This window comes from Chiloscyllium punctatum, chromosome 46 (genome assembly GCF_047496795.1).
Source record: "Chiloscyllium punctatum isolate Juve2018m chromosome 46, sChiPun1.3, whole genome shotgun sequence".
Taxonomy (NCBI): Eukaryota; Metazoa; Chordata; class Chondrichthyes; order Orectolobiformes; family Hemiscylliidae; genus Chiloscyllium; species Chiloscyllium punctatum.
Genome location: NC_092784.1, coordinates 15,937,637 through 15,963,482, shown reverse-complemented (window position 1 = coordinate 15,963,482; position 25,846 = coordinate 15,937,637).

Here is a 25,846-nt window from a genome sequence, read left to right as displayed (position 1 = left end):
ATCTAAATTGACATGATATTCAGGAATGTGGGAAAAGGGGAAATTTTAGTATAAGATCCTATTTTATTTACCTTCTGGTTCATTATCAGCAGTCTCTATGATTGCTTTTCATTTCTCTCTCTCTTTCTCGCTGGACATTTCTACATCCACTAAACTAACCTCCCCCTCACTCATCCGACCATTCCTGATATAAATGATATTATTTCCCAGTTGCTTTCAGTTATGATATCGGGTCACTAGGTTGGAAACTTCATCTGTTTTTTTTTATCTTGACAGCGGCTGCCATACTTGCTGAGATTCTCGAACACTTTCGGACGCAGGAGAATTTTATTTCGGATCTCCATTATCCACGGTTCCTTGGTTTATTTCACCTTTAATGCTGTCATTTCACAGGATGTCAGCATCTCTGGTAAGGGCAGTATTTGTTATCCGTCTCTAATTGCCGTTGACTGCGAGACCATTTGTCAAGGCAATATGGAGCCAATCTTATTTTGTCACACTTAGTTTCTTTACCAAAGACTATCAGTGAAATAATAAAAGAAATCCTAATGGTTTATGGTTGTCGTTTGTAAAATGAGATTTCATTCCAATTGTTGCCATTCGAATTTAACTTCTGTCATCTGCTCTGGAAGGATTTGAAACAATGCATTTAAAGTCATAACTTGTGCCTTTGAATTACACGGCCAGTGACATTATTACTCTGATATGAGGTCCCTATTATGAAATAGGTGGTGCACCAAGAACAAGAATGTGGTCAAAATATTTGTAACTGGAATAGTGGTCAGAAAAGAAGTGGAGCCATAAAATCACAAGGGAGCAGATGTAGGCTTATTCAGCACAGCATTGAGGCAGAGGTGGAGACTGGGGATATTATCGAGGTGGGTGTAGGCAGGTTTGATGGCAGAGAGAATATAGAGACATAAAACAATTCAGGGTAAACGGAAAACTCAAGGGTCGTAACAGTCTTGTTCCTTCTTAGATGTCTATGAGTGAAGAGTCTGAAATTGATGGAAATGAAGTGGAGTTTGTGACTGAAACTGAAGATAGCAAATTATGTATTTGTTAAATATAAATAACAGAAATAGCAATAACTTTCACCATAGTTTATCGAATTGACAGAGATAGGCTTACCAGGAACACTAATAATAACAAGGATGGGATAGTAACCTGCCTGAATAATCATCAATATGGCTTGTATCCGCAACTCTAACTATGGCCAATCCCGAGAAAGATAATAAAGACCATCAGATAAACTCCTGTCTATAGTTGTAACATTCTAGTCTAATGTTGTCAGATTCTGAGCCATTGTTGGAACATTCCAGTCTGTTGTTCTAAGATTTCCTTCCTCTCCCTCTCCCTGTCGCTGCTGATCCCAATCGTCTTGAAGATGACGCTGCCGCTGAAACTATAAGACAACAGGTTGAAAGAAGCCCCTTACTAACAGAAGAGGGAAACCGTCTAATGATACAGTTAGGATCCATGGAGACTGTCATCAATCACTATCACAAACATCTCCAGTGACCCCTTTTCACTAAAACCCTCATACATCACCACAATACTTGCTCTGGTTGGGATGTTGACATCGCTGACTATTGGGCAAATAACACATCTCCAACTGTAAAGTTAGAGGTGATGTAAAGTGATGATACTTTGTACTCACCAGCTCACTGATCCTACTATGTTTTTGCAGGATAGAAATTGCTGGGTCCCAAGGCCGTCTGTGTCTGATCACCAGACCTGCTGCATCCCTTTGTTTTATTTACTTATATTTAACTTTGACATTTATCTTACCATCATTGAACGGATTAGGTGAGGTCAGGCATTTTTGAGAGGCTCCTACAGTGGCATAGACGGTCTATATACAGTCCATTCCTTGTGGTCCTTGCAGCTGCGGCATGGTCCTGTGGCGCGATGGACATACTCTCACGGAACCAGGATTCTTAGTTTTACTTTTCACCAGTTATTGCTGGGGTCTCAGCAGGATTGAGAGGATGAAAATATATCCTGGTTGTAACACACTGTCTCAGAGATTTCCCTCAGAATTGGCTTTTGATGTTCTTTCCTCCTGTATTGGAGAACTGCATGTGAGACGATCTGATTCATGAATTTGTTTTATAACAAGTATATGTTTATGGGATGTCACTATATTTGAGCAGTTACGGTATAGTAGTTAAATAACCTATAATTCTTTTTAGTTTTTCCAGGAGAATTAAGTTATTCCAAGTTCCACTTGTTGGTGTTGTATTTGAATAGATTGTGTTTTGCTTAACACAAACATTTTGACCAAACGAATTGTATCTGAAACACAGCACCTCACATTTACCTTTAAAATAAGAAAACGTTCGGGTCAGGACTACCTTCATCATGTATTGTGGGGGGCGGTCTGCTCGGGTCCATAGCAAAAAGGAAAGATTTTCACGTTTCAATTGGGGAATTACTTAATGGACATGTTGCAGAAATACGTGCTTTGACAGCGGAATGCAGCGAGGTGGAGGAGTGATAGCTCTATCAGGAATTATATCACATACACAATCCACATCACAGATCCAGCCCAGACACGTGTAAGCCTAGATGCGATATCTGCTCAGCATGGTGCACGGTACAGACCAGGATCAGTATAACCCAGCAATCTGTCCAATATGGAATACTGTACAGACCAAGCTCAGTACAATCCAGCAATCTGTCCAGGATGGAATACTGTACAGACCAGGCTCAGTATAATCCAGCAATCTGTCCAGGATGGAATATTGTGCAGACCAGGCTCAGTACAACCCAACAATCTATTCAGGATGGAGCACTCTGCAGGTCTCACCGACCCACTAGCTATCTGTCCAATATAGGGAGCAGTGCAGATCACACCGGTGCCTTGATTCAGAAACCCAGACGAAACTTTCAGTCAGCATGGGGTGATATTCAGCCCACACAAATATATTGCTCTATAAACGTGAACAAAGAACCTGTTCAGTACGGAGAGCTGTGCAGTGAAGAGCAGTGAGTTGATCTGTAAACCTGAACAGTTACCCTCCCAGCATGTCGAGCTGTGGACACCACCTCAGTACATTGATTAGCAACACAGTGTAAGAACCCTGTCCAGTATGGGAAAACTTGCAGCCCAAGCTGAAAGTGACAGGATGTGAAGCTCCCATCCATTTCCAGCTCCATATTTCCATTGTACCATGACAAGGGGGTGCTGTGTGTGTGAAAGCCACTGCCAGAGAAAGATGGTGAGGGAATCAGTTTAAATTCCAACAAACAAAAGGATTTTGGGAAAAGAGAAAGGAAGGTTGAGAGACAATTTCATGGAAGATCACAGTTTTCAGAATGCTGTGATGAATAGATTTCGACAGAATCCTGCAACGTGGGCCAGTATTCCCAGGAATGATGGGTTAATGGGATATTGGTGTGAGTTCAGATGATGGATTTTTGGATGAGCATTTGTTCTGTAGCTTTGTAAAACAACAGAGTCTATGACTCATTGGGCCATTACAACAACAATTTAGCTCAGTGACATTTTTATTGAGTGTGACAGACAGATTGTCTGCACGAGGTCGAGCTCGTTTCCTCGTGCTATCTAATCGAACTCACCTTATTACCTACCCAACTGACACTATGGTGTCCCTCTCATTCAATAGCAGCTCGATTCTCCAACCCATCATGTCTGGAGGTACTAACCATCGCCTGGATATTTCTAGTTATACCATGATCCCTTGCTCTGGTGCTACCTTTAAAAGGCCAATGGGCACACATTTGAGCTTTCTCAGTCACGTGCTGCCCTTGACAGTTTAACCTGAGCATGACAGATAAGAGCCAATTACAACACGATTTGTCGATTAGGATATGTGGATGGGCTAGTACAGAGGGTACCATTCTCTTCTCAGAGGTGGCCACAATACCAGACCCACCATGCATGGTCTGAGGTCACCACCCAGCACAGTGCAGTAAATGTGGTCTGAGGAAATGTCTAGAAATACAGGACAAGCATCAATAACCTTCCCCGCTCTGTCAGGAAACGGGTCACAATGTTCTCTCTACGCCCTCATATTGTATATCTATTATAGCACGTACCCCCAAACAAGGCCAATTCACTAACATTCTCACTGCAGCATACCGCACCTTCTACATTTCTCTCTCTCTCGCTTTTGCAATACCCCAACATGGCAATAGCATGTTCCAGATAATCATTCAAATAATTCCCATTTCAATGCCCAAGGAGCAGCGATACATGCTTTTCAATACACAGACAATTCAAATCCATCATGAGGCCAGTCAGCCCTTCAAACGTGCTCGAGCATATAATAAAATGGCAGCTGGTCTCTTGGTTCTCTCAGCTCCATGTTACAGGAACTTTCAGTCATTCAAGTTCCTGGGTTTCTGTCACTGAGCGGTTGACACTCAGGCACATTTACCCTAGTTTTCTTGAAGCGCCTGTTCGAGAGCATTTCTCATACAGACGGACTCCCCTCTCAATACATTCCATCAGCTTTATACTTTTATGTAATGCTAAGCACAGTTTACACAGAACAATAAAAATTATGCACTCATTTTATGGTTATAGATATCTAATTTCAATTAATAATTCTTGTTATTTCACTTGTCTCATCTTTTTGTTTTCAGCCAAAGACAGCTTCGAACCACTTGGCTTGTTATAAAATACAATTTCTAGCAGAGAACGTTTTCATCCTTAGCTGTTATCTTGACCGTCATCTGAATTGCACCTTTACCTTGTTTCTGTTGTAACAGTTACACCGTCTCCCACTCAGTTGGCTGGACGGCTGGCTTGTGATGCAGAGGGAGTCGAACAGCGCAAGTTCAGTTCCTCACACTGACAGAGGTCACCATGGAGGGAACGCTCTCTCAATCTCACCCCATCTCCCGAAGTGTGGTGAAGCTCAGGATAACCACCACGCGTGGCCTCTCTCTAATGACAGAGCATCCCCAAGGTCCTTTGATACTGAATTCTATCATTGTTGCATTATAAACTTTTATCTATTTTATAATTTCGTTTTGCATTATATTCCTGGATGTTCTGAAACAGTGTAATTTGTACCACTGTCAGAATTTCCAACACACTGCCCATTCCTGCCCATTCCTCAATAATCCTTGACTTTGTTGTTATTTGTGAAACTTCTGTCTGCGCCTCAAAAATATTGAATATCCCTGCCCCCAATGCTCGGTGGGGAAGATTGTTACAAAGACTCACAACACTGAGTAAACAAAGATTTAGCTCATCTGTGTGTAAGATTGTTTTGTCTCCTTACCTGTGAAAGAATGTATTTCCATTGGAAGCAGTTGAAAGATGAGTTAGGAAGCATGGACTGGGAGCGACTGATCCATGGTAAAGGCACTATAGACATGTGGAGACTATTTCAGGAACAGTTGTTGTGAGTGATGAATAAGTATGTCCCTCTGAGACAGGCAAGAAGTGGTCAGATAAAGGAACCTTGGATGATGAGAGCAGTTGAACATCTAATCAAAAGAAAGAAGGCAGCTTACATAAGGTGGAGGAAGCAAAGGTCAAGCTCAGCTCTAGAGGATTTCAGGAAGGCGAGAAAGGAGCTCAAAAATGGTCTGAGGAGAGCCAGGAGGAGGCACGAAAAAGGCTTGGTAAAACGGATTAGGGAGAACACCACGGCATTTTACACTTAAGTGAGGAATAAGAGAATGGCCAAAGAAAGAGTAGGGCCGATCAGGGATAGCATAGGGAACTTGTGTGTGCATTCTGAGGAGGTAGGGGATGCCCTAAATGAGTTTTTTTGCTTGCCTTTACGAAAGAAACGAACTTTGTAGTGAATGAAACCTTTGAAAAGCAGGTGTGTATGCTGGAATGGATAGAGAGAGAAGAAGCCGATGTGCTGAAAATTTTGTCAAACATTAAGATTGACAAGCCACCAGGCCCGGACCAGATTTGTCCTCGGCAGCTTTGGGAAACGAGAAATGTAATTGCTTCGTCACTTGTGGAGATCTTTGCATCCTCGCTCTCCACTGGAGTCGTATCTGAGGACAGAAGAGAGGGAAATGTAATTCCTCTCTTCAAGAAAGGAAATATGGAAATTACAGACTAGTAAGTCTTAAGTCAAGTCTGTCGTCTGCAAGGTGTTAGAAAGGATTCCGAGGGATAGAATTTATGATTCTCTGGAAGAGCATGGCTTGATTAAATGCAGTCAACATGGCTTTGTGAGGGGTAGGTCAAACCTTATCGAGTTCTTTGAGGATGTGACTAGAAAAGTTGATGAGGGTCGAGCTGTAGATGTGGTGCATATGAACTTGAGCAAGGCATTTGTTCCCCATGGTAGGCTCATTCAGAGGGTCAAGAGCAATGGGATACAAGGGAATTTAGCTGTCTGGATACAGAATTGACTGTCCAACAGAAGACAGCGAGTGGTAGTAGAAGGAAAATATTCTGCCTTGAAGTCAGTGGTGAGTGTTGTTCCACAGGGCTCTGTCCTTGGGCCTCTACTGTTTGTAATCTTTATTAATGTCTTGGATGAGGGATTGAAGGATGGATCAGCAAGTTTGCAGACGACACAAAGGTTGGAGGTGTCGTTGAACGTATAGAGGGCTGTTGTAGGCTGCAGCGGGAGATTGACAGGATGCAGAGATGGGCTAAGAGGTGGCAGATGGAGTTCAACCTGGATAAATGCGAGGTGCTGCATTTTGGAAGATCGAATTTGAAAGCTGAGTACTGGATTAAGGATAGGATTCTTGGTAGTGTGGAGGAACTGAGGGCTCTTGGGGTGCAGATACATAGATCCTTTAAAATGGCCACCCTAGTGGTCAAGGTTGTTAAGAAAGTATATGGTGTTTTGGCTTTCATTAACAGGGGGATTGAGTTTAAGAGTTGTGAGATCATGTTGCAGCTCTATAAAACTTTGGTTAGACCGCATTTGGAATACTGTATCCAGTTCTGGTCGCCCTATTATAGGAAACATGTGAATGCTTTGGAGAGGGTTCAGAGGACGTTTACCAGGATGCTGTCTGGACTGGAGGGCTTATCTTATGAGAAGAGGTTGACTGAGCTCCGACTTTTTTTCATTTGAGAAAAGGAGGAGGAGAGGGGACCTAATTGAGGTATTCAAGATAATGAGAGGCATAGATAGAGTTGGTCGCCAGAGACTATTTCCCAGGGCAGAAATGGCTAACATGAGGAATCATAGTTTTAAGCTGGTTGGAGGAAAGTATAGAGGGGATGCCAGAGGCGGGTTATTTACACAGAGAGTTTTGAGAGCATGGAATGCGTTGCCAGCATCAGTTATGGAAGCAAGATCATTGGGGGCATTTAAGAGACTGCTGGACATACATATGGTCACAGACATTTGAGGGTGCATACATGAGGATCAGTGGTCGGCACAACATCGTGAGCTGAAGGGCCTGTTCTGTTCTGTACTGTTTTATGTTCTATGTTCTGTTTCAAATAGTTAACCCAATGGTTAAGATATACGTCAGGAATCAGCTCATGGCCAAAGGAATCACCATAGTTGTGCCTGCCTGTTTCAGCCTCAGATATTGGCCAGCGATGGAATGAAGTCAGAGGAACGAATGGTGTTTGTAACCAGAACAGAAGAGAGTGACCTCCAAGCTTTCAATATTTAAATATTGAATTGTGGTTCATAGTTGAAACTGAGTAGGTCAACCGACAAGGCACAGTGCCAGAACAAAAGAAGGAGAGAAAGAATGAACAAGTTCACAGTTGTTGTTCGTGGTGGTTTGGAGAGTGAATGCTCACAGAGTAGACTAATTGAAAATAACAATAATACAGTCACGCATGATTAATGCAAATATTAAATGGACAGTGAAACTTACAAGGTACACCAACAATAGCCAGGGTAGGATAATAAAAATATTGAATAATGTAAAGTGCACATTCGATCCGCCATGGTAATAGCCACAAACGATATGTAAAAAGAATCCATACGTAATAGGATAAATTCCTGTCCATTGTTGTTACATTCCAGTCTAATGTTCTCAGATTCAGACCTTCCATTCCCCTGTCTATGCAGCTGCTGATCCCTGTAAGTGCTGTTGGTGATACACTCACTCATACCATGGGATAACAGTTCAAGCTCAGTTTGGGCTCTGCAAGGGCCACTCATCCCTTGTGCTCATTGAAGCCTTGGTTTTACGATGTACAGCATGAGAACACAGAGTTGAATTCTACAAGTGAGGTGACAGTGACTGCACTTTTAACTTATCATAACTGCATTTGACCAAGTGTCGTAACCAGGATTAACAGCAAACCTGGTGCAAATAGGACTCGTGCAATGACTGAAGTTATAGTTGGCACACACTACGGTGGTTGGGGTTCGTGGAGAGCAGCCATCTCAGCTCCAGGACAGCTCTGCAGCAGTTCCCTAGAAGCTGGTTTTCTGGGTAAGCCTGTAAATCAGAAATGGGAAGGGAGGGCACAATACTCCTACAATTTGATAGGGCTGCTCTCTCGTTAGACAGAGACGACTGGTGGTAGTTTAACTGGACAGTCATCATGCCTCAAGAAAGGGAGAGGTTGAGTAGGACAGTCCTTTAGTCACCCCAGTCAGTGCAGGAATTGAATCCACACTGTTGGCATTAATATCTAGCCGTCCAACTGATTGAGCTAACCAAGTCCTCACTCAGTTCCTTGGGGAAGATATTGTAATATTATTCCGTTCAGATATGTTGTTAAACACCTCTGGAGCAAGTGGAACTAGAAGCAAACTTCCTAAATCAGAGAGAGGGACAGTATCAGTGAGCTATAAGAGTGATCTCTGCTCTAGGCCCAATCATAAATGGCCATCCCGACAATGTAAATTCACAAGTCGGAATGTTTGCCATTGATGTTTGTTAATGTTCAATGCTATTCGCGATTTACTCAGATACAGAAGCAAACCTTGTCTAAATGCAACGACACCTGGAAATATGCAGGTGTGTACTTCACAGTGACAATACCATTTCCATTACACATATGCCAGAGAACGATTACCTCTAACAAGAGAAAATTGAACCGTATGCTCTAATGCTCAATGCCACTACCTCACTGAATACGCAACTAGCAATATCCTGCGGATTACCGTTAAACTGAACTGAACTGACCATATAATTTCATTACCCATTCCTGTGAAGGGCTTATGCTAAAACATCTCCTGTACCTCAGACGTGGCCTGATCTGTTATGCTTTATCAGCGCCACACTTTGACGTATGTAAATTAATTGGCCAAAAAGAATATGTCAGGGGCGAGGAATCCTGCAGACATAACTCACTTCATGATCTCTGAAAGCCGTACCCCATCGATAAGACACATGTTGAATATGGGTGTGATGAAATACCCCCCATTTCCTTGGGTGAGTACAGCTTCACCCCTCATCCACTGATACTCAGTAGAAGCAATACCTGCCATCAACACGGTGCTCTGCAGATATTTACCAAGATTCCTTACAACGTACCTCTGAAGCCTGACCATCAAGAGGGACAAGGGAAGCAGGTATATGGGATCTCCACCATGTTCGCGTTCTGTTCAAAGCCATCCACCATCCTGATTGGGAACTATACTGCTGTTCCTTCACGGTCACTGTTTCAAGGTCCCTCCTGAATGGTATTGGTAGTCTAACTACAACACGTGGACTGCAGCGGTTCAGAGCGGCAGCTCAGCACCACCTTCATATTCTATGAATAAATTAAAATGAAAAAATATTGTCCAAACATGCCCAATGCTGGACACTATGCTTTGGGGTTTTGTGAGCTCAGGCTGGTTGGGTTCAGTCCGTAACTTGCTTGTTGTGAACAGCTGAAGGGATAACCAGTCACTCTCTCAGAGGCATGGCCTACATACCGAGCATCATACAGACATTGACATTCACACACAACAGTATCTGAGCTCTGAGATAGACATGAGCAATTCAACATGTATTCATAACTGACTAACATGTTCAAACCCACAGTGAAATTGTTACCAAAAAATGATTATGATTGAATATTGCCAGGGAGAAATTGAGCACTGCAGATGCTGAAGATCAGGGTTAAACAAATGTGGTTCTGATAAAGCATAGCATCTGAGAAGCGGGAGAGTCGACTATTAATTCACAACGTTAATACAAAGGAAAATAATTGCATGTTTTCAAAGTTCTTGCACTTAATAATAATGTGGTATTGGGTCTGGGAATGAGATTAATCATTTCAATGTTCCTTATTGTGAGTTGGCCACTGTTTTCATCATATTGTTGTTATAAAAGTGAACGGAATAAATGGGTGAATTTTGTGCATATTGGACAATCTAAATGTTGGTATTATGAAAGGATGTCGGATCTTCAGTGAAGAGACTTTGCTGTTAATAGTTAGCACAATGCTGCAAACATGTAAGCAGAAATTTCCAGCTCGGGTCATACACAAGGACGTTGGGCTGGCCTCATACAGCCCATCAATTGTGCTGCACAATTCTGTTTGGTTACTGATATTGTTGGAGCTAACATATGGTTTATGAGGGATTCAGTGTAAGATGTCATGTGCTGCTGAAGCCCTTCACCTTTATAACACCTTCATCAGGATCGGGTCCAAGGTGCAGAATTACAGAGTTTAGGAGGCACGTAGAAGAGATATACTTGCAAGACATGGTTGTTTATAGGTCATTGTTACAAATGTTGAACTGCGTCTGTACCAGCGCTATGTGCTAGTCCATTGACCAGTCTGCACCACACACATCTCCCGTTGTTCAGGTGTATCTCGAACCAGTCTATTGTGAGGGATTGCGTAAGTAACTGCCAGGCTCCAGTTTGGAAGCTCATTCGACAGATTCTGGAGATGGGCAGTGTTTTGGAAGTCGTGGTGAGGCCTAATAACACTGTGTCTGAATTCAAGCTTTTTCTCAAAGTCATTTTCAACAGCTTTGCTGCCTGCAAATGGTGTGATCACTGATCTGAACATGAATTGGCTGTTTACTACAGTCACTGAACTGTAATAGTTAGGTGTGCGCTCTGGTATATCAATTAGTATTCACTTCAATTGTTTTCAACTGAAAAACAATGATTTTTGGTTCATTTTAAAATATGTAAGAAATAAAGTTATATTATCTCTTCACTGTACAAAATGTAAAATTGACCTTTTTCATATTTCCCACAGACTAATCAAGCAACAATCAGATATTGTCTGGAAAGCAAGATTATGTGAACAGGACTATGTCACAGGCAACATCACCATCCTCTCTGGAAGGTTCTGTCCCTCTGAATTGACACAGCGAGGCAGAGGAGGGCAGCTGCTTGGCATATAGTTAGAATCAGGAAGAATGGTGGCTCAGTGATTAGCACTGCTGCCTGACAGTCATTGATTGTCTGATGTTTTGTCTGTGTGTGCACAGGACCCGCCCGAATAGTTTCCCACATTGTCAGGTAGGTCCCAGTGCAATATCCCTGCAGGAACAGTTTAAATGGAATGTTCTCAGGGTCCACAGCTTTTGCATTATCCCATCCCTCCAGCCACTTGGAGATACCAAACAAAAATGAATTGAGTTAGCTGACGACTGTCATCTGGAGGAAAATAAAATAGATCATCCCATCGATACTTCTGTCTTAACATAGTTGTGAATGTTTCATCCTTATCTTTTCTATTGTTGTGCTGGCCTCTTCCATCACTGAGGCAGGTGATATGTGTGGATCCTGTTCCTCCAGTGAGTTGTTTGATTGACCACACAATTTACACTGATTTCATGTGACAGGATTGCACTGATTAGATCTGATTTGTTGTTTAGATCTGTCTGTCACTGCATGTTCATGCTATTTGGTGAGTAAGTGGTCTTGATTGGCAACGTCACCTCATTGTGTGGTGTAGCTGGTGCTTCTCTTGGCAGGCCCTCCTGTATTCTCTATTGAGCAAGGGTTTATCCCCTGGCCGGATGGTCAAGGTAAAGTGGAGCATATGCCAGGTAGTGACAGTGAAAATTGTTCTACAGCACAATTCTGCTGCTGTTGGTAATGACTCGAAACACCTCACAAAGGCCAGTGCTGAGTTCTAGACCTATTCGAAATCTGTCCCATTTAGCATGGTGATAGTATCTCACATGTGCGTCTATGTATGTGTGTGTGTATACACATACACAAAAATGTGGAACATTGTCTCCAGGAATACTTTGTGTGGTAGCCACCGTTCCCAAAATGGTCATCGATCAATGTGTCTGCAGCCAGTACGTTGGTGAAGATGAGGTCAAGTATGTTTCTCCCTCTCAGTCGTTCCCCCTGTCCTGGTGCAGACTCAGTCTCGCAGCTATGTCCTGTTGGACTCGATCAGCAACGCTGCTGCTGATCCCCTCTTGGTGAGGTTTGAAATGGCCCACCCAGTATACGTTCTCCAGCTCTGTCACCCTCTCAGTGTGTCCTCCAAGTGTTGTTCAATGTGGAGGGACACTGATCCATCAGCTGAGGGAGGGGAGTCAGCAGGATGTTTCCGTGTCAGTGTTTCATCTGACCCCGTGAGGCTGAGGGAGGGGAGTCAGCAGGAGGTTTCTGTGTCAGTGTTTGATCTGACACCATGAGGTGTCGTAATGTCACATTGTTGATTGAGCAGTCTATAGGACACCTCTCCCAAATCCAGCATTTGCCCCAGACGTAAGGAAGGAGGGGTCTCCAGGGTCTGAACGGCTTTTTATTTGTGTCGCTATCAACCGAAGGGCCTGTCCTGTGCTGTATGACTCTGACTCTGTTTCTCTTGTGATTGGACACTCCAAGGTCTCACTCCTTCAGTTCCTCCCAGTGCCTTCTCTATTCCAACGATTTCTATAATATTTTCTCTATTAATACATCGCTCAATTCCATTTTTAAACTACCTACGTGTATGTCTGTATCTTTCCCTGTCATCTCCTCTAGCCGCTGCATCCATCTGTATCTCAGTCACCCTCCATATCTCCACAATCTTTATCTCAAACGCTAGACCCATCTATCGCTGTCGATTCGGCCAGCCCCTACTTCTCTGCCTATCTCTATAACTTCCAGCTGCTACATCTCTCTCTATATCCAGTGACTGAATTTAAAAATACCTCACTAACCTGTTCTAGTATGCGCAGGCCACGCTATCTCTCGGCCATCTCCAGCCATGTTTTCCTATCACTGTAGCATCTCCAGCTTTGCTTTCCTCTGTCTCTGTAATATCTCCAGCCTTGCTTTCTTACCTCTGTAACATCTCTAGCCTTGCTTTCCTCTCTCTGTAACATCTGCAAACTTGCTTTCCTCTCTCGGTAACATCTCCGGCCTTGCATTCCTATCTCTGTAACATGTTTAGCCTTGCTTTCCTATCTCTGTAACATCACCAGCCTTGTTTTCCTATCTCTGTAATATCTACGGCCTTGCTTTCCTACACACCTCAGTGATTTGGTTATATATCTTCTCCTGTATTTTCATTTTTATGGGGCTCTATCAAATATCTCCAGCAGTGTGTTTTGTCATCGTTTTGATCCTAACCTCAGTCCATAAACCCTCATTTGAAGACACTTCCAAGATATTGTCCCTCCTTGCTGCAGTAACTGACTCCTTAATTAATAATACAACACCAGATTCTATTCAACACCCTCTCATGTCCTACCCATATTTTACAGTATAACAGAACATTGAGTTATTGGCCCTGTCCTCCCTCAAACACGTCTCTGTGATGGCAAAAATGTCACACCACCACATATCAATTCATTCCCTTAGCACACCAGTCTGTCAGATAATATTCCCACCATTAACGTAAGCTGGAATTTAAAAACCTGTAATTGTCTGTACCTTGGAATTCTTCAGTCATTCACTATTTCTTATCAGGCTGCTCAAACCATGAACCAAAATTATAACTCTGGCACTGAATGAACATTTGTTGAACTGTAATATCTTTTCAAAAAATATTCATCAAGTGCAACTTTCCAGAGCTGAGCAGTCAGCTCCACATACAATGAAGTCCTGATGGTTAATTCCCTGCTCAGAGTGCAGAGGGGACAGCCCTCAGTAATGGAGAAAGTGAGGACTGCAGTTGATAGAGATCAGAGTCGCTAGGTGTGGCACTGGAAAAGCAGAGCAGGTCAGGCAGCATCCGAGGAGCAGGAGAGTTGATGTTTCGGGCATAAACCCTTCATCAGGAAGGCATTGGTGTATTCCTTTTTTTAAATTCTGTGATTCAGAGGACATTGGGAAGCGTACTTACTCATGCAAGCAGCACTCTATATAGCATTGAAACGGAAAAAGTGAATCAGTTGGTTGGACAGGGTGTAGAAAAGTTGATAAGAAGTACAGACTGATTGAAGTACAAACATAAGGATAGATAAATGACATGGATCAGATGGGGTGTCCCCGAGGTTACTCCAGGACGTGATGGGAGAGGTTTGTGTGCCTTTGGCGATAACCTTTGCATCGTCATTGTCCACTGGAGTAGTGCCAGATGATTGGAGGATGGCAAATGTTATTCCCTTGTTCAGGAAAGGGGATAGGGATAACCCTGGGAATGACAGAACTGTCAGTCTTACATCAGTGGTGGGCAAAGTAGAGACGATTCTGAGAGGCGGGATTTACAATTACTTAGAAAACCATAGTTTGATCAGAGATAGTTAGCATGGCTTTGTGAGGAGCAGGTCATCCCTCAGAAACCTTATTGAATTATCAGAAGATGTGAAAAAACACACTGATGAAGGTAGACTAGCAAGGTGTTTGTTAAGGTTCCCCATTGTCGGCGCATTGAAAAGGTAAGGAGGCATGGGGCACAGGGAAATTTCGATTTCTGGATATGGATTTGGCTGGCCCATAGAAGACAGAGGGTAGTAGCAGATGGAAAGTATTCAGCCTGGACATCAGTGACCAATGGTGTTCCACAGGGATCCGCTCTGGGACCGATGCTTTTTGTGATTTTTATAGATGACTTTGAAGAGTATAGTGAAATGCTGGGTTAATAAGTTTGCCAATAACATGAACGTTGTTGGAGTTGTGGTTAGTGTGGCGGGTTGGTATGTTTTACAAAAGGATATTGACAGAATGCAGAGCTGTGCTGATAAGTGGCAGATGAAGTTGAACATTAAAATTGTGAAGCGATTCATTTTGGAAGGTTGTATTTGTATTCACCACACAGAGTTAAAGGCAAAATTCTTGGCAGCGTGGAGTGACAGAGGGATCTTTGGCTTCATGTCCATAGATCCCCCAAAGTTGCCACCCAAGTTGGCAGGGTTGTTCAGAAGGTGTATGGTGTGTTGGCTTAGATTATCAGGGGGATTGAGATTAAGAGTGGCGAGGTTAATGCTAAGCTCTATAAAGCTGTGTTTCAACCACACTTGGAATATTGGGTTCAGTTCTGGTTGCCTCATTATTGAAAACATGTGGAAGCCTCAGAGAGTGTGCAGAGCAGATCCACTAGGATGCTGCCTGGATGGAGGACATGTCTTAGGACATGGCTTTTCTCACTGGAGCGAAGAAGGATGACAGGTGACATAATAGAGGTGTTCAAGATGTTGGGAGAATAGACAGAGTGGATAGCCAGAGCCTTTTCCCAGGGCAGAATTGGCGATCAACAGAGAGCATAACTTTAAGGTGATTGAAGGAAGGTTTAGAGGAGATTCTTTATTCAAAGAGGTAGGTTCTTTATTCAAAGAGTGGTGGGTGGGCGGAATGCAACGCCAGCGGTGGTAGTAGAGTCAGATACATTTGGGATAGTTAAGAAGACTCTCGGATAGGCACATGGGAGTTACTACGTTGAAGGTCTGTCGGTTAGTCTGATCTAAGAGTACGATAAAATTCCAGCAAAACATTGAGGGCTGAAGGGCTCTTACTGTGCTGTACTGTTCTGTGTTCCCAGTTTCACTCAGTTTGCGGATTCACATTCATTGGTAATTGTTTGAGGGAGTGAGGTGTGCGAGGGAGTGCGGTGTGTGAGGTCAGCGATCTGGGGTGGGACGTTAGACCAAGACTTCCAGTTTTGATGTGCATTGTTACATTCACTTAAATGCTAGCACAATATACGTGGTTACCTAGACCAGACAAAATCCACCAGGTTCAGTTATTAAAACTATTCTTGGTTTGCTGTATGCTTCTGGTTTCTTAAGATATATTCTGTTGGATGACCTATGAATTAGTATCTCACCAACCACAAACATGTACAATTTTATTTTGATACTGTTTAATATGAAGGTGCATTTGTTGGATACAGTTTCAGATGGTTCACAATGAGACACAAAATGCTTCAATAGACTGCCAGTTGTGAACATTTTCACACAGTGTCTGGTCCACGGGACAAATGTATGGAGTCTGGGGGACATGCCAGCATTCATCACCATAAGTAACTTGTGTGGTGTGATTCTGAGACTCCATGTCCATACATCTGCTCCATGGGCCAGGCTCTGACGGAGGATAAATTTGTAAGACCTGGTTCCTGGTCAGTCGCTGAAATCTAATTTAGACAGCATTTGTACCTACACTGAGAGCAGTGATAGCCTGTTGGCGAGTTTCCTGCTGCTGAAGGTGGATTCCAAATGATTCTCTGTGAGGGAATATTTGAATGACGAGAGTCCAGAGACAGTATAATCTTGTTAGGGTGAAAGGGAAGGCTGGTAGGTATGGAGAGTGCTGAATAACAAAAGAAATTGAGGGTCTAGTTAAGACAAAGAAGGAAGCATATGTCAGGTACAGGCAGGATAGATCGAGTGAATCCTCAGAAGAGTATAAAGGCAGTAGGAGCACACTAAAGAGGGAAATCAGGAAGGCAAAAAGGCAGCATGAGATAACTTTGGCAAATTGTGTTAAGAAGAATCCAAAAGGATTTTACAAATACATTGAGGACAAAAGGGTAAATAGGGAGAGAATAGAGCCCTCAAAGATCAGCAAGGTGTCTTTGTGTGGAGCTGCAGGAGGTGGGGTCTATAATAAACGAATATTTTGTATCAGTGTTTACTCAGGAGAAGACATGGGAGATGTAGATGTACAGGGAAATATATGGTAACATCTTGAAAAATGTCCTTATTACAGAGGAAGAAGTGATGATGTCTTGAAACGCATAAAAGTGGATAAATCCCCAGGATCTGATCGATCATGTTTACCCTACAACTCTGTGCGAAGCTAGGCAAGTAATTGCTGGGCCTTTTAGTGAGATATATGAACCATTGATAGTCACAGGTGAGGTGTCTGAAAACTGGAGGTTAGCGAACGTGGTGTCTCTGCTTAAGAAAGGTGGTAAGGACAAGCCAAGGAACTATAGACCATTGAGCCTGACATCAGTGGACGGCAAGTTGTTGGAGGGAATCCAGAGGGAAAGGTTGCAAATGTACTTGGGAAAGCAAGGACTGATCAGGGAGACTCAAAATGGCTTTGTGCGTGGGAAATCATGTCTCACAAACCTGATTGAGTTTTTTACAGAAGTAGCAAAAAAGGATTGATGAGGGCAGAGCAGTGGACATGATCAATAAGGACTTCAGTAAGGCATTCGAGGTTTAAAAGCGTAGATCTCATGGGATGCAGGGAGAACTAGCCATTTTGATACAGAACTGACTGAAGGTAGAACGCAGACGGTGGTGGTGCAGAGTTGATTTTCAGATTGTTGGCATGTGACTGGGGAGTGTCACAAGGATCGGTGCTGAGTCCACAACTTTTAGTCATTCATATAAATGATTTGCATGTTAATATAAGAGGTATAGTTAGTAAATTTGCTGATGACACCCAAATTGGAGGTGTAGTGGACAGCGAAGAAGGTTAACTCACATTAAGATGGGATTTTGATCAGATGGGCAAATGTGCTGAGGAGTGATAGATGGAGTTTAATTTAGGTAAATGCAAGATGATGCATTTTGGGAAAGCAAATCTTAGCAGGAGTTATACTCGTTATGGTGAGGTCCAAGCGAGTGTTGCTGAACAAAGAGAACTTGGAGTGCAGGTTCATTGTTCCTTGAAAGTAGAGTCACACATAGATAAGACAGTGAAGAAGATATTTGGTATGCTTTTCTTAATTGGTCAGAGCATTGAGTACAGTTGTTGTAAGGTCGTGTTGCGGCTGTACAGGTGGTTAGATAGGCACTTTTGGAATATTATGTGCAATTCTGGCCTCCATCCTATCGGTAGAATGTTGTGAAACTTGAAAGGGTTCTGAAAAGATTTACAAGAATGTTGCCAAGTTTGGAGGGTTTGAACTATATGTCGAGGTTGAATAGGCTAGGGATATTTTCCCTGGAATGTTGGAGCTTGAGGGGTGACCTTATAGAGGTCTATAAAACCATGAGGGGCATGAATGGGGAATTAGGCAAGCTATGTTCCCTGGTGTGGGGGAGTGCAGAACTAGATGGCATAGGTTTAGGCTGGGATGGAAAAATGTAAAAGTGATGTAAGGGGCACGTTTTCACACACGTGTACGTGTATGGAATGAACTGCCAGAGGAAGTGGTGAAGGCTGGTCTAATTGCAACATTTAGATGGCGTCTTGATGGGTATATGAATAGAAAGTGTTTAGAGGGATATGGGCTGAGTGCTGGCAAGTGGGACTAGATTGGGTTGGGATATATGGTCAGCATGGACGGGTTGGACGGAAGGGTCTGTTTCCATGCTGTACATCTGTATGACTCTGTGTCTGAAATTTAGCAATGACAACAATTTGACATGCACTGCCAAATAAATAAATGTTTTATATTATTAAATTGTAGCATACAATAAGTTGAAAACTTGCAATTTTTAGAATGAATGATAAAGAACAAAGAGCATTCCAACACAGGAACAGACCCTTCGGTCCTCCAAGCCTGCACTGATCTAGATCCTCCTATTTTCTCAACCTGCTACCTATTTTCTAAGGGCCTGTATCCCTCTGCTTCCCCCCCCCCCCCCCCATTCATGTATCTGGCAGAGACATCTTAGATGACACTATCGTTCCTGACCCTACCACCTCCGAGCTTCCTACATATATTCCTCAGGCCGTAAACCTTTCCATCTCACTTTGGAACTCAATTACTAGAGGTCATGAGTTCACAATTTGTGGTAAAGCTTCTTGGTATCTAACCTGTCTATATCTCTCTTGATTTTGTAGACCTCAATCAGGTTCCCCCTCAACATTTGTCCTTATAATTAAAATAATCCTGATCTACCCCACCTCTTTCCATAACCAGCACCCTCCATCCCAGGCAACACCCTGGTGAACCTATTCTGCACTCTATTCTATCATCCACATCCTTTTGGTAATGAAGTGAACAGAACTCTATGCAGTGTTCACACTGCAGCCAAACCAAAGTCCTAAGCAACCGTAAGATGACCTGCCAGAGCTTGTACTTAACAAATGATCCAATCAAGGAAAGCATGCCAAATGCCTTATTGACCACTTTACTGACCAGCATTGCCAGATTCAGGAAACAAAAAACCTGAATACCCAGATTCTCTCTGTACGTCAATTTTCCCCGGGACTTTTCCATTTAATGCACAGTTCGCACTAGAATTGGATCCTCCAAAATGCATCACCTCGCATTTGCACAGATTGAACTCCATCTACCATATCTGTGCCCATTTCTCTAATCTATCTATATTCTGCTGCATTCTCTGGCAGTCCACTTCATTATCTGCGAATCCAACAATCTGCAAACTAGGAGAAAGTGAGGACTGCAGATGCTGGGGTTCAGAGCTTAAAAATGTGTTGCTGGAAAAGCACAGCAGGTCAGGCAGCATCAAAGGAGCAGGAGAATCGACGCTTATGCCCGAACCGTAGATTCTCCTGCTCCTTTGATGCTGCCTGACCTGCTTCGCTTTTCCAGCAACACATTTTTTATCATCTGCAAACTTGCTAATCAGGCAAACGATACCTTCTTCCAAATCATTAATATATATCACAAACAACAGTGGTCCCAGTACGGATCGCTGTTGCACACCACTGATCATAGGTCACCATTTTGAGAAACCCCTTCTATTACTACTCTCTGTCTCATGTTGCCCAGCCAGTTCTCTTTCCATCTAGATAGAACACCCTGAGGCCCATGCGACTTCACATACTCCATCAGCCTACTTTGGGGAACCGAATAAAACACCTTATGAAAGTCCCTCAGTAGCTTCTCCAGCAGCTTCCCGAACACTGTTGTGAGGCTCGCTGGTCTATAATTTCCTGGATTATCCCCACTACCAGTTTTAAACAAGCGGGCGTCATTAGCAATTCTCCAGTCCTCCAGGACCCCACCAATGTTCAACGATCCTGCAAAGATATAAGTTAAAGCCCCACTTATTTCTTCTCTCAATTCCCTTAGTAACATGTGGTAGATCCCATCCAGATCTGGGGGCTTGTCTACATTAATACCTTTTAGAATATCCAAAACCTCCTCCCTCTTTATGTCGACTTGATCCAGAGTACTCAGAGATCTATCCCTAACCTTAGAATTCGTCATGTTCCTCTCCTTGGTGAATACAGATGCAAATTACTCGTTAAGAATCTCACCCATTTTCTCTGACACAACGCATAACTTTCTTCCTTTGTCCTTGTGTTGGCCAAACACTCCTCTAGTTACACTTTTGATCCTTATATATGAAAACAAAGGCTTTGGGTTTTTCCTCAACCCTGTTTGCTAAATATATCTCATGACCACTTTTCGCTCTGTTAATTCCTCAATATTTACTGTGAAATGCGGTTAGTGTAAAGAAAATAAACATTTATTTGTGCAAGTTTGAACTCAGAACTTTTCAAAGTGTTTTGTGTCAAAACATGCTTGAAATCCGTCTCAGTGCAAATAAAAAGCATGTGAAGAAACCTCTTGGGAAGAGTAATTTTCAGCCACTGTCCCCCCAAAGTACTTCTGAGGTTGAAAAGAGTGAGGGCTTGCACCAAGGGCACAACAGTAACTATGGGTAGTTTGAACATGCAAATTGACTCAATGAATCAACTTAACATTGATAGCCTCGAATAAAGATTCATAGAGTGTCTGAGAGATTATTTCTGAGAGCAGGACGTCATGGAACCAACCAGAGAATGGGCTAATTTAGATTTGATATTATATTACAAGGAAGGATTGGTGGATGAGCTTTGCCTTGGAAAGAGTAACCACAACTTGCTGGAGTTTCACATTCAGATTGAAAGAGTGAAGACTGAGTCATACACGAGAGTTTTAGTGTTAGGCAATGATAATTATACTAGGCTAAGGAAGGATTTGGACTGGGGGAGAAAAGAACAGGCAAACGCAGGACAGATGAAGAAATTTGGCAAATAAATACGGAGATACTAAAGACTGCAGAGGAATTGCATAACGGGGAAAAATCGTCCATATATTGATAAGGAAGTCAAAGTTAACATGAAGGCAAATCACAGGGTATGTCATACTGCGCACGTTTGCCACACTGTGGAGGATTGGACAAGTTAGTGGCCTTGTGGTGTTATCTCTGAATTCGTATGTGCTAAACCCAGATAATGTTCGAGTGACCTGGGTTCAAATCCTGCCACAGCCAGTCGCGGAGCTTTACTGAAAATTTGGAATTAAGAGACTGATGTTGGTTTTGAATCGATTGTCAACAAAAACTCACCTAGTTCACTGATGTCCTTTAGGGAATGAAGCTGCCATTCTACCATCGATTCACCACGCTCAGGCTGAAGGCATTTCTCTTTATCTCCGTTCGAAAACATCTTCTCTTGACTCTCAGGCTATGTCCTTGAGTCCCTGCTCTCCGAACAGTGGAAACATCTTCCCAACATCTACTCTAACCAGGCACCCAATATTCTGTATTTTTCAATTAGATACACCTTCATCCTTCTAAACTCCAGCGAGTATCGACCCAGAGACCTCATATGTTAAGATTTTCATTCCTGAGACCATTCTTATGAAGGTCCTCTGAACACTGTCTGGGGCGGTACATCCTTGCTGGGTTATGGGGCCCAAAACGGTAAACAATTCTCCATGCTGCTTAAATATTCAAGCCCTCTGAAAATAAATGCCATCACTGTATTTGCCTTTCTGACCAGATGGACCACATGAAATAATAATCCTACGATGGACAACAATGAATTTACCTTGGAGTTACTGAAATGAACAATGATTAAAGCATGCTGGGAAGTAGAACCCAGCCTTGACTAAAGTCTCTGTGGTAATGACATATTACAGAATCCAGACAGGCTGCATCTCCCTACAAATGCCAACAAACTCGACAGCTACGGACCCTGTAATACCGACATGAAGTTGGACCTGAATGGGACAATGGAATGCCGTCCTTTGGCCGTCAATGAGACAACCCCAGGCTGAGTCTGATTTTTCAGGGTAAATGAACCTGATCATTCCATTGTCAGAGCCTCAACACCGTCCCAAAAAGGTGTGTGAAGACTTGGATGGATAAGAATCATTGCAAAACCAATCGAGAATAACCACTTGAAGAGAAGACACCTCCAAGACCGGAAGAACAAAAAGACTTCACCACATGGAATCCGGTCAACTTCTAGTGGGGTGGTATGTGATCATCCAAAGTTCGTTAAATCATAAGATAGTTTGTCGTGTTATTCATTGCAGTGTAATGCGTTTTATTGTTCTAATATTAAATGTGTTCAATAAAAGATATTATTGTTTATAAGGGTTGACTCAGTTCATTTTCTGAATGTAAGATTTCCAGCACACTGTGTGGCAGATATAACACCTTCCTAAATACTGACTCACCTTGCACATTGACGTTGAGACAATCCCGGACTGGAACTTGAAAATCTATTTGTACTTCAGACTTCTGAATTTTCTCCACAGTTATAAAATAGTCCATGCCTCTCTTCTATCCTCTAAAGTGCATCACCGCGCACTTTCTCAGGTTGAACTCCATCTACCAATTTGCCTATTCTCCTACCCTATCTAAATCCTTCTGCCTCCCTAATGATACCTGTCCCTCTACCTACCTTTGCGTCATCTAAAAGCCTCGCCGGAATGCCCTCAGTTCCTTCATCTAAATCCTTAACGTTAAAAGTAAAAAGTTGTGGTTTCCTTGCGGAACACCAGTTGCCATCGTCTGCTATCCAGAGAAGGACCCTTATATTCCCACTCTCTACTTTCTGCCAGACAGCTGAGATTCTGTACACGCTGGTACCTTATCTCTGACACCATGGACCTCCTGACACTCAGCAGCCTCCTGTGAATCACATTGTCAACGTCCTTCTTGAAATCCCAATAGATAGTATCCATTAGCTCTCCTTGGTCTAACCTGCTTGTTACATCCTCAAAGAATTCTAACAGATTCATTAGCATGACATCTCATTCACAAAAACATACTGACTTCACCCTACTTTACCATGCACTGGCAAGTATTCAGAAATCTCATCCTTCACAATGCATTCCAGGAACGTACCCACGACCGAGGATAGGCTGATCAGTTTGTAATTTTCTGTCTTTTGCCTTATTCTTTTTTTAAAACAGGATGTCAGGGAGATGCAAACAGGCGGTGACCCAGTAGGTATGAGACTGCATCGCTATGCCCAAGACTCGGGCAAAGTGGGGCACCCACCCTTACCTCGCCTGTTAAATTGTTTAAACCAGTTTTTGCCCAGCAGCCTTGGCCATTCTACATCAAACTTTAGAATTTGATGCTTTTTAAAATGACCAAAGGCAAAGGTTCTCGCGCTTCACAATGGAGAGGGACCCCTCCCCCCACCCCGCTGCAAGACTGACGTCTGCGGTCGCCCCAGTGGACTCACCTGCAGGGGCGAGCCTGATCTCGGAGCTTGTTAAACTCCGAGTGAAGATTGATGCGTCCATTGAAGAGACCCGGTCCAGGTGGGAGTCAGTCTCGGTCATGCTGCAGAAACATGACCAAGACATCGAGAAACTCGGGGAGCGTGTCAGGGAGAGCGGAGTAACAGGTCATGGCCTCCAAGACCACTGCTGAGTCATCCATGGGTCAGGTCTGCGCTCTGGAAAATCGAGTCCCGACCTTAAAGGAACATATTCATGACCTCGGAAATCCAGGTCGTCGGAAACATATTTGGTTGCTTGGTCTTCCCGAACGGGAGGAGGAAGGCCCGCGTTTTGATTTCCTGCAGCAATGGCACCCACAGCTGCTGTAATTGGAGTCGGAACTGGGCCAGGTGTGGGCTGAATGGGCCCACCGGGTTGCAGTGCGCTGGAACGGGTCTGACCAGCAACCCCGCCCATACCTAGTTCAACCACAGCATTACAGGGAAAAACAGATGCTGCTAAAGGCATCCATAGTGTCGGGAAAGGATTCTCATGCCATGGTATACAAGAGCTCCAGGATAATGCAGTTCTAGGACTTTTCTCCGTCTGTGGACCGCAAGAGGAAGGCATTTGATGAGGCGAAGAAATGTCTGAGGGACTTAAATATTCAATATTCGGTGCAATATCCGGCAACGCTGTGCTGCAGTCATGGAGGATCTGTGCATAACGTCGGATGACCAGAAGAAATAAATTAATTCCTGGCTCTTCTCAAATAGACTGCGGGACTTGAACTGTATGGATAATGACTTTACTTTGCCCTCCTTTTGTTTTTTCCTCCTCCTTTCTTCCTCTTTCTCTTCGTCATCTTTCCTTGGTGGGCGGGGGTGGTGGTAGGGTGTGGATCATTCCTTATCGTTTCTATGGATTCTTATCTACAGCTCGTGCGGGTTGGGAACATTTCTGGGTGGTTTTTTTTGTTTGCTTATTACTTGCTCGGACTGTAATTTTTAAATTTTATATATTTTCATCTTGGGTTGTTTTGCTAAGTGTATGTAGGTGATGGTGTCGGAGGGGGGGTGGGCAGGTCACCCATCTGTAAATTCTGTTTTATAATACATTGGAATTGTTTTGCTCTAATTTGTAATGCCTTGGCCGAGGGCATGTCTCTGGCTGGGAGATGTTATGGCGGGATTATTGGAAGGTAGTAGTGCCTCCTGTGAACAAGGGGGAAAGTCTCCTTTTAAATATGTTTTATGTTATTTGTTTTTAGGAGTAGTTCTTAGTTGTTTTGATTTAGCTGTTTTACAGAGTGTTTTAGGTGTGAATCATTTTTGGTTTTATTCAATGTCTTTGGGTGGGGATCTCCCTCCTGGGGGGTCTCGGGCTTGCTTGGACGATTTTGGCCATCATTCGTTTCGGTGGTGCACCTGGAATGTCAAGGGGGGCCACTCACCAATCAATAGGAAAATGATAATATCAAGTCTTTAAAAAGAACGGGTGGATGTAACCCTTCTACAGGAGACACATCTACTTGCGAAGCAACATTTGAAGCTGAAACAGGGTCGTTTTGGCCAGGTGTTCTTTTCATCTTTCAGCTCTAAAAGTAGGAGTGAAGCAATTCTTATTCGGAAGTACCTTCCCTTCCAAATGTTAAGCCAGATAAAAGATGAGTCTAGATGGTATATAATAATTAAAACCCTAATATATGGAGAGGAATATGGGATTTTGAATCTTTGTTGCCCCTCGGTTCACACTTTTAAATTTGTGATGGAAGCGTTCTCCAAGTTGTTGGCTCTCAGGGTGCGCCACACAATTATATGGGGAGATTATAATTGTATCATCAACCCAGGAGTGACCAGAATACCTAAGAACTCTGTGGGCATATCTTTGAGATCTAGGCAGTTGGCGGATCTGAGTAGGGAGTTGGGTCTGGTGGATGTGTCGACGTGTCCTCACCCGGAGGCTAAAGACTTTACTTTTTATTCTAACCCACACAAGTGCCATACCGGAATCGATATGTTTCTGTCCCCTCGACCCTTTTGAACTCAATATTGTTTTGGGAAGTAGGTTATATATATATATATATATATATATATATATATATATATATATATATATATATATATATGTATGTATATATATATATATATATATATATTTTTTTTTTTTTTTTCTGACCATGCCACAGTAAAAATGGAGGGAAAGACTAGTGATAATGAGATAGCTTCCCGACATTGGGGTATATACCCTTTCCTATTGAAGGAGAGTAAGTTCATATAATATTTCTCGCAGGAATTTAAA